The following is an 11814-nucleotide window of genomic DNA, read 5'->3' on the forward strand; positions in this document are numbered from 1 at the left end:
GCATCCCACATCACAGTTGAAGGGGACACTAAGAAAGTCCTATGACATCTCTATATCTTTGCTAAAGAAGAGGTAGCATACCGCCATCTCAATTGATGGGGATACTAGGGAAGTCCTATGACATCTCTATATCTTTGTTAAAGAAGAGTTCCTCTACATGAAACACTAGGAAGGGTCACCCTCTTTTGTTTCATTTTCCTCGACCATCTCCACATGGTCGGCACACCATCTTTCCCGTACCCTTCCGGTACTTCCAACACACATTTCCTTTGGAAATCATTTTCAAAACCAAAACTCGACACAGCTCTGTAACGGCCATCCCAACCGTCCATGACCGCGGACGCGGCTATTCGAATAGTTTTGACTCTGCAGAGTTTGCACACTTTCACCACAACTATCCGGATACCTATCGTGTGGGCATCATCCCCGCATAACGACATATGCCACGACGGATACCCGGACATAACCTTTCGCCTATTCGTCTTAACACGAGGTCCTACCCTATGGAGTATGTACCTCCCCGGCACCGTGGCAGCTCACCTCCTCTAGAGCGTGGCTCCACCGCCAAGCCAGGAGACCCATAGTGTCTTCCGGACGGGTCAGCCCCGAAGGCCTCCCGTTATACTATTGTCCCAACCATGACAACCCGGACTCGGGGGTAACCGTACCCTTGTATAGTTGTGCGGTGCCTCATGCTAAGAAGAACAAACGTCAAGTTAAGCCTCGTGCCCACGTTGGAGTAGCTATGGTTGCGCTGTTTAGTTGTTCCGGGCGAATACAAAGAACCATGTGTCGTTTTTCTCAAAAACCCAAGTCACACACACCTTCCTCTTTCCAACCATCTTTGTCAAGATCCTTTCCTTTCATAAACCATACGCTTGGGTAAGATTGCCTCACCCAAGGTTTTCATAAACATTTACAACAAGGTAAACCTTGAGGGGTTCCCAATCTAAAGTTTCATGAGTTGAACTAATACAACACTATGGCCGAGATGAGGGTCATCACGCCATTGAGGGTATGAAAAAGAGGTATTGGAGTGGATCATACTTGCTTGAGCTAAGCATGTATTATGACAACACAAGAGGAAATATACTTTCAGATTTGTGGTGCTATCTAACCCAATCAATAGATAGATAGGGATGAGAATTGACCAACACCAACACCATTAAGGGAAAACAGGCATACTCATCACAATTTGAGAATACACCAAAAACATGGTATTGATACATCTACACTAGAAGGGGGTGTAGTATGAATCTTGTCCCGAGGTGGAACATATTCAAGCTAAATATAGAAAGCAAGTTGGATAGCAATGGCCATGATACCATACACCCAACCAATTACCAAGACCTTGACAAGATAAAACTACTAGAGGTACCATGCTTGCATCCAAGCATAGATGACAACAATATGGAGATCATCACACATTGAACCAAGATGCTATTGATAGCACAAGATGACATCCAAAGAGACATCATATCAGAGATCAAAAGATGGCTTGCATTGGCTTATTTGTCCCTGGACTTCTTCAACTCCATCAAATAAGAATTCCCACAGTACAAATAAAATCCTTGTCCGATTCCACTTCTTCTTCTTCTCCTCCGAAATTGTTCGCATCTATCGCCGGAAAATATAAAAGGAACACAATCAATCACATTGCTCCAAACATAACAAGCATGCAACATTCAACAAACAACAAGCAATAGCTAACCACCTTACTACGGGCTAACATACAAAGAACTTATAGATACTACAAAGCAACTAAAAGAAAACCCCATTTATTTACCTAGTAAAGGTATGAGAGTGCCACGACTTAGCAATTGCCTCTCTAGGTATCACCATGGCACAACTAAGTATCCCCTGGTAGATAACATCATAAAGAGAACAAGAGCATTAGTTTGACATCAAATACATTCACAAAACATTTTCAAACATTTTTGGAAAAGTAGAAAACGGTTTTCCTAACTTAGTTTGCTCACATAACACAACATCCAAAATAGGAAGCAAACCACATTCCACATCATTTGAAAACTTAAGCAAAACAATAGGGCTAAAGTTGAGTTGCAGAGGTTTTGTTTTGCAAGCATAAAACAAAGGTTGCCCAGTTCTAAATAAAAGAGTTGGTCAAGGTTTTTAAATAAACCCAACAAGTTTTGGTCCAACAATGCATGTCACACATATACCTTACTAACAGTAACGAAAATGCATGAACAGAGACTAACACTATTTTTCCTAGATGGCCAGTACTAATACAAGACTAACCCAATTGGATTCACTCAAAAATATTAAACTTACAAATTTAGGAATTTGTTTGAATCTGACTGTACAGAAAACAAGATCTGTAAGCCATAAATCGTAGAAAAATCCTAAAAATATGGGACCACTGGCATTTGAAAGGTATTTAAACAGAGAGGCATACACAATTGGATTTGGGTTCAAATTGTTTCTGAAACTCTCACAAATGGATTGACAAGGTTACTGCATGTTTGTACCATTTGCTTTCTCTCTGGAGTTACAGAACAGATAAAGGTGTGAAACTTATTTGAGAAGATTAAGAAAACATTCAGTAATCCTACCTAATTGGAATCACTCAATTAGGTTAAAAAATGGATTTTTGGTGATTTAAAAGCTAACAGCCAAGTCTGCAGAACACACATAACAAGTTTAATTCACCCAAAATCTTACATAACTCATAAAAATATGAGGTCAGGTGCATCTGAAAGGTATTGAAAAGCTGGTTCTTACTCAATTGGTTTCATTCAAAAATTCGTTCCCAAGCTCCTGGTTTAATTCGACAAAGTCAGATCTGACCAGATCTTGACCTGTGAACCATTTCAGTTTCAGGAGGTCAATCGAAGTGAAACCACCGCCAAAATGAAGGTATTGAAGAGGGCTTTCACCTACAGTTGAGTTTGCTCAAAAAAGTTTCGTAAAACGGAACAAATCTAACAAACAGTGAATCTGCATGTTTACAGAACTTTATTTACCACGGACAATCCGTAACGAATTTGAGGATAAGACCAACGCCAAGTTGTAGATCTTTTCTGTATCTATCCGCGGAACTTTGAATCACTCGATTTGGATCTGCGCACGAGATTTGGTGGATTTTACAAGTTCGTACCAGAATCTGAAACAGCAAGATAGCAGAAATTACTGCAAGGATTTGGACGAACTTTGCTCAAGAACTTCAGATCTGAGGATAGCTCAAGCTTCTCCATGCTTGGACCAACATGCACCTGCATCAAGATCCAATCTTAGCAATGGAGGAAGAGGAAGAGGAGAGAAAACCATCTAGGGTTGGGGAGAAGAAGGAGAGGGAGGCTCTCATGGTGAGGAGGAGCTTGAGGGAGGAGGGAGTCGCATCTTGGAGAGGTTTCCATGGCCATGGCCGGCCATGGTTGCTAGGAGGAGCAGCATTTCGTGGTGTAGGAGAGGAGGAGAGTGTGAGGGAGTGGAGAGTGAAGAAAATGAGCAAAGGGGGAGGTGGTGGCCAGCCAAGGGGGTATTTATAGAGGGAGAGGGGTGGCTGCCTCCTTTTTCATTGGCCAAGGAAGGTGGCTGCCCATTTATTGATTGGAGTAGTTGGGAGGCAATGCTTGCAAGAGAAGAAAGTGAGGAGAAACATGGCTGGTCAAAATTGTCATGGCCGGCTCCATTCTTGCCAAGCACAAGTGAGCAATGTGAGAGAAAGGCACAACATCAATGTGTATAGACAAGGTATGATGTTGAGAAGATAATATCAATGAGTGACTTTGATAATGATAAAAATAGGAGTAGATACATATAGATAAAAATGAGTATGAAGGTGACATGTGCCATGTGCCATGAGAATAATCTCCACCACTTTGGTTGAGACCAACTTAGGATGAAGATAGTTCCCAAGGTATAGTTGATGATTAGAGGTTTACATTAGAATTCAAAATTGAAAGAATTGGGATTCACCACATGGAACAATGCATGAGCATGCCAAGGTAGATGGGTGGTGATGGTGGTTTAGTCAATGATAGAGCAAGATTAAGAGAGATGGTGAGTGAAGTATTCATATACTCACAAGGATGAATATATTGACATAAATCATCAATTCATGAGGTCAAGACAATGATGGAAAAGAATAGAGGAGTGAGATAGATATGATGAAATATAAGATGTGCAAGTATTGCCATTTGAAAAAGAGTTTAATTGAAAGGTATGGGACACACCTCAATTGTCTAGAGACAATTGGGAATGAACTCAAGTGAAATGGAATTTTGAAGATGTTGAGAGAAAACTAGTTGGAACATAGGAGTTCAAAATATTCTACTTACTCTCTCAAGTAAAGTAGAGTTTTTCTTAATTGTAAAATAAGCAAGAGGAAAACAAGAAATGGTATAAGTACCATAAACAAGCCTTTTGTTAAAAAGAGCACAAAATAGAAAGTAATGTTTCTGAAATCAGTACTTGTTAGAAATGGGATGAGAAAACAAAACCCATTTCAGTTCCTTGTTTTCCTTGAAGAAATATCTTGAAAAGTTTTAGTAAAACTAGAAGTAGTTTTGTGATCAAAACTAGAGAAGGAAAATCAATAGGACTTTTGAGAGAGAAAACTAATTTAGGGAGAAGTGTTCTCAAGGGTAGATGGTGGCTACAAAATGTACCCATCATACCTACTCTTGGTTTTGTGGATATTAAAATTGGATTAAATAAACACAAGAGGTAAAAGAGGAAGAAGTGATCTGGTGCTGAAACATTGGATAGGATACCAGATCAAGTGATTATAAGAGTTGCAAGTGGAGGATGTGACATGTAAGATGTGGAAGTTGCAGGGGGTGTTGTATAGAAGAGATCCATGCACTGAGGTCACCAAAAACAGTTGTGGGTGCTAAGAGATCAACTGCCAAAGTTGGAATCTTATAAGTAGGCACACTCATGTTGCCATCAGGAGGGAGGTTTGATGTAGTAAAAAGAAAAACAATTCTTCCTAGCCACCATGTGTTTTATTTAGTGAGATGCTTGTTTAACCACTAGAGGTGTTGTTATTAAGGGTAGCTCAAATCAAAACTCAACAAGCAAATCAAGACAATTTATCTACCAACAGATCAAGGCAATTCATCATAACAAACAGATCAAGGCAATTCATGTTAATTAGTCTATAGAAAAAGTTTTTGTTCCCCCTAATTTTTGCACTTTGGATAATTAAACAAGCTTGCAAAAAGTTGGGGTGTTACAGATCTTCCACCCTTAAAATAATCTCGTCCCGAGATTACTAAGCATAGAACTAGAGGGGTTGTAAAGTTTAACTAAAGTTAGACTCCATTCTTTTGTAGATGTGCCATTTTTTTTTGAGAAGGTCGTTGCTTCATCTTCTGGGAGACATGATGGATTCCTGCCGATGGTGAGCTTCATGAAGAGGTTGAATACTCCAAGCAGGTGTTAGAGTCCACGATTCAAGGAGAGTTAGCGCACTCCAGCGGTGCTTTAGCAGGGTTGAAAACTTTTTAGAGTTAACTTTAAATTTTAGTGGAAGACGAAGTCTTCCACCCTTAAAATTGTTCATAGGGGGGTTTAAAAACTCTAAGCTTCGGCCAAGGGTCTTGTCAGTGCTTTCGAAGAAGTGATCTTTCTCTCGTCTTGAGTTGAAGCATATTCAGGGAGCGAGGTGCAGTCCACAGCTTCAAGGGAAGTTAGTGCATCCCAAATTCCCAACGGTGTTTAAAAAGGTTTAAATTTTTAGGGTCAGCTCCAATTTTTAGTGGAAGACGAAGTCTTCCACCCTTAGGATTTTTCATCGGGTTTCGGAAAAACTCAGAGCTTCTGCCTTGTAGTCCTGTCTGGGCTTCTGAAGAAGTCATCGATCTTCCGTATTCAGTTGAAGAATCTTCAGTAGACGATGTGTAGTCCACGACTTCAAGAGGCACTCACGGTTTTTATTAGACCATATAACGCGCGGTAAGTTAGTAAGTCGATGAAACGCCTGGTTGGTCTCCATATGAAGCAGCAACGAAGGCCGTCGAAGACAATCTTCAGCTTGAGGGTCAGTGTTGACTTATACCACTTAAGAAGTGAGCAGGTAAAATACACCTAATCTTGAGTCTTGAGGTATCTTCATGAGCTTCACTTGATGAGGAACAGATGAACCATGTGATGTAACTTGGGTCTGACGCTATTGTTCTCTCAGTTTGTTAGACGGTGTGTTAGAGGGTGGTTTCAAAAAGATATCCTCGAGGTTAGCGCGATTATACTCCAAGGTTAGACAAAGTTAGTATGCATGTCTTCTTGCAGAGGTGCAGTCACTCTTGAGGGTAGGGTCTTCTATCTTCTCGGCTTAGTAGAGATGCTTCAGCTGATCTTGAAAGTAGTTGGCGTAGATAGGGGTCTGGGTCAGTTTCTCTGACGGTTGAGAATCGATGGTTAACAGGGTTAACTTATCCATTTAGCTAGCAGTAAGCATTTTATCGGCGAGGTAGATGACTGTGAAAACGTCTTAGAGGGGCTTCCTACGCTGGTTTATCACACCAAGAGTGTTTTTCAGACCTAAAGACCAAGACAATCAAACACACAACAAACAAATAAAAACACTCAAGACAACACACTTAGGGAACTACAAGCAATCATCAAACCAGACATGGTAACACAAGTACCCATGGATGACTAATACGCGGGGGTAGCTCAATCAAATCGATTGAGTTTTGTCCTATCCATCCTATAGGTTTGGGCTGGTCACATATGTTGCAGTCTTCAGCTTGTTGACATCATCTTCAACAAGGATTCTTGAAGCAGAGAGTGGTGATGCGGCCTGGTGTTGAGTCGTCGAGGTTGAGGTAGAGGCTAAAACTGTGTAGTCTTCTTGCTCAACATCCCGGGGACGTGGGGTCTTCGAAGGGGTAGTTGTGTAGGTACTCCCAAAGTCGGCATCTTCTGGTGGCTGGCCTAAAAATTACTAGTCAAAAACTGAGGACTTGATCCCTGGCGACTGCAAAAAGTGCAAGTCCACGGAGGAACAAGGTCAGATCTTTGACATACTTTGGTGACAACCAAAGACATGATATTATCATTCTTTTATGTGCACACTAAGTCGGCCTCCAATCTTCAATAGCTGTCGTTGGAGATTCATGAGTCTTCCTGTGGGATTGATGTATCTTTGAGGTCGAGTCTCCGGTCTGAGTTGGGGACATCGTCCAATATGTAGGTTTGAAGTGGATGAGACAATAGAGTAAGAATTTTCAAACACTTCTATAAAGCGGAGAGATAAGAATTTAGAAGTTTTGAAGAAACAAGAGGAGTAGAAGCTATGCTTCCGACTAACGAAAGAATTTGTTTGGTAAATAGTTTTGCCCAAGTACTTGTTTCCTAACTAACGTCCAGGCTAACTAAGGTCTCCTACAGTCAGGATGGCTCTGATACCAGCTCTGTGGGGACCCCGGACTAACTGTCCGAAATACCCTGTTATGTATACAGTTCACGATCCCATGATCAGTGCGCCGCGAACACATAACCGAACTGATATCAAATTACATCCTTCATTACAAAATGGAATAAGAAAATTACAATAGGTCACATGACCAATCTTTACATAATAGCCTCGAAGGGCCTAATCTAATCATCAGAGTAGCGGAATCACTTCAGCAGCGTAGAGTCCAAGTCATCTGCCTTAACCCTACAGGCAACTGACTGAGAAGACGTTCCTAGCTCGCATGGACGTCATCAACTCCTTCTTCATCCGTCGAAGTCCTCCAGGTCTGGCCAAGTAAATAGCCAGGGACAAAGCCGTGAGTACATTTGAATTGTACTCGCAAACCATCAAGAAGGTGATAACAATTCTAACTAAAGAAGACAAGAGAGGGAGAATAGTTTCTCTGGTGGATATAGCATGTGAAAGAGAATCAGTTTCTCTTGTGGATATAGCATCCCACATCACAGTTGAAGGGGACACTAAGAAAGTCCTATGACATCTCTATATCTTTGTTAAAGAAGAGGTAGCATACCGCCATCTCAATTGATGGGGATACTAGGGAAGTCCTATGACATCTCTATATCTTTGTTAAAGAAGAGTTCCTCTACATGAAACACTAGGAAGGGTCACCCTCTTTTGTTTCATTTTCCTCGACCATCTCCACATGGTCGGCACACCATCTTTCCCGTACCCTTCCGGTACTTCCAACACACATTTCCTTTGGAAATCATTTTCAAAACCAAAACTCGACACAGCTCTGTAACAGCCATCCCAACCGTCCATGACCGCGGACGTGGCTATTCGAATAGTTTTGACTCTGCAGAGTTTGCACACTTTCACCACAACTATCCGGATACCTATCGTGTGGGCATCATCCCCGCATAACGACATATGCCACGACGGATACCCGGACATAACCTTTCACCTATTCGTCTTAACACGAGGTCCTACCCTATGGAGTATGTACCTCCCCGGCACCGTGGCAGCTCACCTCCTCTAGAGCGTGGCTCCACCGCCAAGCCAGGAGACCCATAGTGTCTTCCGGACGGGTCAGCCCCGAAGGCCTCCCGTTATACTATTGTCCCAACCATGACAACCCGGACTCGGGGGTAACCGTACCCTTGTATAGTTGTGCGGTGCCTCATGCTAAGAAGAACAAACGTCAAGTTAAGCCCCGTGCCCACGTTGGAGTAGCTATGGTTGCGCTGTTTAGTTGTTCCGGGCGAATACAAAGAACCATGTGTCGTTTTTCTCAAAAACCCAAGTCACACACACCTTCCTCTTTCCAACCATCTTTGTCAAGATCCTTTCCTTTCATAAACCATACGCTTGGGTAAGATTGCCTCACCCAAGGTTTTCATAAACATTTACAACAAGGTAAACCTTGAGGGGTTCCCAATCTAAAGTTTCATGAGTTGAACTAATACAACACTATGGCCGAGATGAGGGTCATCACGCCATTGAGGGTATGAAAAAGAGGTATTGGAGTGGATCATACTTGCTTGAGCTAAGCATGTATTATGACAACACAAGAGGAAATATACTTTCAGATTTGTGGTGCTATCTAACCCAATCAATAGATAGATAGGGATGAGAATTGACCAACACCAACACCATTAAGGGAAAACAGGCATACTCATCACAATTTGAGAATACACCAAAAACATGGTATTGATACAATCTACACTAGAAGGGGGTGTAGTATGAATCTTGTCCCGAGGTGGAACATATTCAAGCTAAATATAGAAAGCAAGTTGGATAGCAATGGCCATGATACCATACACCCAACCAATTACCAAGACCTTGACAAGATAAAACTACTAGAGGTACCATGCTTGCATCCAAGCATAGATGACAACAATATGGAGATCATCACACATAGAACCAAGATGCTATTGATAGCACAAGATGACATCCAAAGAGACATCATATCAGAGATCAAAAGATGGCTTGCATTGGCTTATTTGTCCCTGGACTTCTTCAACTCCATCAAATAAGAATTCCCACAGTACAAATAAAATCCTTGTCCGATTCCACTTCTTCTTCTTCTCCTCCGAAATTGTTCGCATCTATCGCCGGAAAATATAAAAGGAACACAATCAATCACATTGCTCCAAACATAACAAGCATGCAACATTCAACAAACAACAAGCAATAGCTAACCACCTTACTACGGGCTAACATACAAAGAACTTATAGATACTACAAAGCAACTAAAAGAAAACCCCATTTATTTACCTAGTAAAGGTATGAGAGTGCCACGACTTAGCAATTGCCTCTCTAGGTATCACCATGGCACAACTAAGTATCCCCTGGTAGATAACATCATAAAGAGAACAAGAGCATTAGTTTGACATCAAATACATTCACAAAACATTTTCAAACATTTTTGGAAAAGTAGAAAACAGTTTTCCTAACTTAGTTTGCTCACATAACACAACATCCAAAATAGGAAGCAAACCACATTCCACATCATTTGAAAACTTAAGCAAAACAATAGAGCTAAAGTTGAGTTGCAGAGGTTTTGTTTTGCAAGCATAAAACAAAGGTTGCCCAGTTCTAAATAAAAGAGTTGGTCAAGGTTTTTAAATAAACCCAACAAGTTTTGGTCCAACAATGCATGTCACACATATACCTTACTAACAGTAATGAAAATGCATGAACAGAGACTAACACTATTTTTCCTAGATGGCCAGTACTAATACAAGACTAACCCAATTGGATTCACTCAAAAATATTAAACCTACAAATTTAGGAATTTGTTTGAATCTGACTGTACAGAAAACAAGATCTATAAGCCATAAATCGTAGAAAAATCCTAAAAATATGGGACCACTGGCATTTGAAAGGTATTTAAACAGAGAGGCATACACAATTGGATTTGGGTTCAAATTGTTTCTGAAACTCTCACAAATGGATTGACAAGGTTACTGCATGTTTGTACCATTTGCTTTCTCTCTGGAGTTACAGAACAGATAAAGGTGTGAAACTTATTTGAGAAGATTAAGAAAACATTCAGTAATCCTACCTATTTGGAATCACTCAATTAGGTTCAAAAATGGATTTTTGGTGATTTAAAAGCTAACAGCCAAGTCTGCAGAACACACATAACAAGTTTAATTCACCCAAAATCTTACATAACTCATACAAAATATGAGGTCAGGTGCATCTGAAAGGTATTGAAAAGCTGGTTCTTACCCAATTGGTTTCATTCAAAAATTCGTTCCCAAGCTCCTGGTTTAATTCGACAAAGTCAGATCTGACCAGATCTTGACCTATGAACCATTTCAGTTTCAGGAGGTCAATCGAAGTGAAACCACCGCCAAAATGAAGGTATTGAAGAGGGCTTTCACCTACAGTTGAGTTTGCTCAAAAAAGTTTCGTAAAACGGAACAAATCTAACAAACAGTGAATCTGCATGTTTATAGAACTTTATTTACCACGGACAATCCGTAACGAATTTGAGGATGAGACCAACGCCAAGTTGTAGATCTTTTCTGTATCTATCCGCGGAATTTTGAATCACTCGATTTGGATCTGCGCACGAGATTTGGTGGATTTTACAAGTTCGTACTAGAATCTGAAACAGCAAGATAGCAGAAATTACTGCAAGGATTTGGACGAACTTTGCTCAAGAACTTCAGATCTGAGGATAGCTCAAGCTTCTCCATGCTTGGACCAACATGCACCTGCATCAAGATCCAATCTTAGCAATGGAGGAAGAGGAAGAGGAGAGAAAACCATCTAGGGTTGGGGAGAAGAAGGAGAGGGAGGCTCTCATGGTGAGGAGGAGCTTGAGGGAGGAGGGAGTCGCATCTTGGAGAGGTTTCCATGGCCATGGCCGGCCATGGTTGCTAGGAGGAGCAGCATTTCGTGGTGTAGGAGAGGAGGAGAGTGTGAGGGAGTGGAGAGTGAAGAAAATGAGCAAAGGGGGAGGTGGTGGCCAGCCAAGGGGGTATTTATAGAGGGAGAGGGGTGGCTGCCTCCTTTTTCATTGGCCAAGGAAGGTGGCTGCCCATTTATTGATTGGAGTAGTTGGGAGGCAATGCTTGCAAGAGAAGAAAGTGAGGAGAAACATGGCTGGTCGAAATTGTCATGGCCGGCTCCATTCTTGCCAAGCACAAGTGAGCAATGTGAGAGAAAGGCACAACATCAATGTGTATAGACAAGGTATGATGTTGAGAAGATAATATCAATGAGTGACTTTGATAATGATAAAAATAGGAGTAGATACATATAGATAAAAATGAGTATGAAGGTGACATGTGCCATGTGCCATGAGAATAATCTCCACCACTTTGGTTGAGACCAACTTAGGATGAAGATAGTTCCCAAGGTATAGTTGATGATTAGAGGTTTACATTAGAATTCAAAATTGAAAGGTA

General features: G+C 41.2%; 2 long non-coding RNA genes across 2 annotated transcripts; both read right to left on the minus strand.

Annotated features, from left to right (window-relative positions):
* Positions 1–1351: 1351 nt before the first annotated feature.
* Positions 1352–3480, minus strand: LOC127294786 (uncharacterized). The gene is made up of 5 exons (XR_007847022.1): positions 3174–3480; positions 2988–3084; positions 2746–2900; positions 1787–1860; positions 1352–1617 (listed from the first exon to the last, which is right to left on the minus strand). It is a non-coding gene; the product is annotated as an uncharacterized lncRNA (long non-coding RNA).
* Positions 3481–8442: 4962 nt separating this feature from the next.
* On the minus strand, positions 8443–11362 carry LOC139830942 (uncharacterized). Its single transcript, XR_011744478.1, has 5 exons — positions 11056–11362; positions 10870–10966; positions 10628–10782; positions 9668–9741; positions 8443–9498 (listed from the first exon to the last, which is right to left on the minus strand). It is a non-coding gene; the product is annotated as an uncharacterized lncRNA (long non-coding RNA).
* Between the last annotated feature and the right edge of the window lie 452 nt (positions 11363–11814).

This window comes from Lolium perenne, chromosome 4 (genome assembly GCF_019359855.2).
Source record: "Lolium perenne isolate Kyuss_39 chromosome 4, Kyuss_2.0, whole genome shotgun sequence".
NCBI classification, from domain to species: domain Eukaryota; kingdom Viridiplantae; phylum Streptophyta; class Magnoliopsida; order Poales; family Poaceae; genus Lolium; species Lolium perenne.